Raw genomic sequence first — 2,921 nt, forward strand, 5'->3', positions numbered from 1 at the left:
ATGAATGAAAATGAAGTGTTCAGATGCATTTGCAGCCAGTGTGTTGTCATGTATCAGAAGAATCACATGATATTAGAAAGATGGAGCGCTCTCAGAATAAACACACATTTACGTACATCTATACAACATGAAAGCAGTCAAAGTCAGTAGCTACTGTACTGAAGTGTGGTGGTGAAATGATCGAGCTGCAGAGTTTAGAGGACGACACACTGCAAAAACTATAAATCTTTCCAAGAATATTTGTCTTATTTCTTGTCAAAATGTCTCATTTCTAGTCAAAACTAAACTCTTTCCACTTAAAATAAGACTCATCACCAAAAAATGAACTTGTTTTTAGATCATTTTCACTTGTTTCAAACTGATTTTCACTTGAAATAAGTAGAAAAATCTGCCAGTGAAAGCAAGTTTCCTGTGTTTGTAATAAGAAAGAAAAACTTGCTCCACTATCAGATTTTTTAAAAGTGAAAATCTGCTTGAAAGAAGTAAAAAGTGTCTAAAAACAAGCTGCTTTTTAATGTTTTTCTGTTCTGCTCTGTCTACTAATATCATGTGTGTTGTGCGAAATAAAAATACTGAAATACTGAAATGTGATGAGTCTGTGATGATTTTGAGTTTTTGCAGTGAAGTGGAAAAAGACGAAACGGGTCAGTTTGACCTGGAAAACCACACAGGGCTTAGATAATGTCCAGTCATCCCCCAAATGTATTGTCTTCATGTATGAATTTAAACTGTAGCCTACATGAAATCACTAAAACTTGTAACAGAAATAAAGGCACAGAAGAGGGCTTGGAGCCAGAGGGGCGTAAGTGGCTTTTGACAAACTTTACAGGAGAGGCAAAACAAAATTTTGAGCACACTTCAATCAACTGTATTCATTAACCTTAAACCACAACATTGCAACCACAGACATACTTATATGAATGAGTATTTATGTAATAAACCTATGGCCTATTAACACAATGAACATGTTCTAAAACATTTTAAAATCAAAAAAATATGGCAAAAACGTCAGATACGCCCTTTTGGCACCAAACATTTCCAAGTCTTCTAGGACATATTGGGCGTATCTGCTGAACAATGCATTGAATTGATTGAATAATTAACACTTGAATAACACTTGAATAAGTAATTAATTTTCATTTAACTCATTCATTAATTATTTCAAAAGGGTCCTATGTTCCCCGCTGTTGCTGGTCGATGGACTCTCTCTACTTATCTGGACTGTCTCTATCTATCTGGCCTGTCTAGCCTCTACCTGGTCTTTTTACTGTATTAAACTTAACCAACTCCTTTCTTCATTGCCTAAACCCAACCAATGGGACAATTACACGTCCCACTTAAAGTCACAACTCAACTTCTCACTCCAAAATAGGCAAAAATCTGCTAAGTCACAACTCCACTGCAGGTATGGGACCAAAAATGGCATGTTCCCTGGGTCCTTTTGGGGAAAAGTGGGGAACATAGAACCCTTTTTCTAAAAAAGGGTTCTATGTTCCCCAGTCACACACAAAACAGCTACATAGGACCCGGGGAACATAGGGATGACCCCAGTAAGGCTGAGAGCCTTGAGAAGGCATGATTCTGTCTTACTGTCTTACTGTCATCACTCTTGTGAGGACATTAATTCAAAAACAACTCTGCCTCATCTTTAACTTCTTTAAAGGTGTACAGAAATGGCCGTTTGTCCTGTTTGTCGCGCCGAGTTGTCACGAGCTGCAACACGAGTTTACCCGAGTGAGGGAAACGAATTTGATTGGTCGTTATCGAGCGGGCGGGATATTCAAAGCTTGGGGCGAGACCGAGCTCCGTGTGTGTGTGCGTGTCTCAGACGTTTGAATGACGGATGACGGATCCAATAGCAGTGGCTGGTGAATCGTGTGCAGGCTGACGTATAATCTGTGCGCCTGCATTATCCAATGCGAAAAAAAAAATACACACTTTCATCCCGGATTTACTCAAAAATAGAATTTTGCACAAAGTTTGGCCTACAACGTCTGAAAGATGAGTTATCACATTAATTTTATGACCCAAAGTGGGCTCAAATTCAATTTTCTTTTCTGTACACCTTTAATATAGGATTCATCAGTTAGTTTCATAATATTCATCAAAATCTTTTCTGCCACAGACAGTTCCATGTCTGCAGTTTTCTCAGCCATTTTGAATGCTGTTTAAGGGCAACAACTACACTTACGCCCTTCTGGCTCTGAACAAACATGTGGGTCCTACATGTATTTACATGTATTTTTCAGGGCCAGAAGGGCGTAAGTGGACTTAGGCCCTTCTGGCTCCAAACATTACTCACACTTTTGTGTTAGGTCTTTATTGTTTTGTTGCTTTATTCAATACAGTTTGATCTCAGATAGGTCTTTTTGGCACCATTGGATAGAGCTCATCAAGACCTTTCTTTTGATATATAGAACTCATTTTCGCCCAAAATGCCACTTACGCCCCTCTGGCTCCAAGCCCTGATAATTTAAAGAATTTTCCCACTGAAATGAACAACTAAAATTGATTTGAATCCCCCTTATGAAATAAATGTTTATTCTAGGCCTATTTTATATTTAATCTATTTTTGACTATTTATTTTGAGATGTTTATTTTAATTTTAATGTTATTTCAACTGTTCTAAATGTATTCTATTGAAGCACTGATGTGTATGTTGCTATTGTGAGTTAACTTGCACTGATGTTGATTGATGTTCATCTGGCATTCCCTTCACACTTATGGATTATGCACTATGGAAAATGCCAGTATTGTTTATTTTTGTACTTTTTCAATAAAACATTTGAGGGAAAAAAGTCACTTTGTCTCTGGACGAAATAAAAAGACCAGATTGTGTCTTTGTGTCACACTGAAATCAGTCCGACCTCCGTCAGAGCAGATCGGTTCCGGCCGGAACCTTCATGCAGCGGCAGCAGCAG

This window comes from Trachurus trachurus (assembly GCF_905171665.1).
Source record: "Trachurus trachurus genome assembly, chromosome: 1".
Lineage (NCBI taxonomy): Eukaryota > Metazoa > Chordata > Actinopteri > Carangiformes > Carangidae > Trachurus > Trachurus trachurus.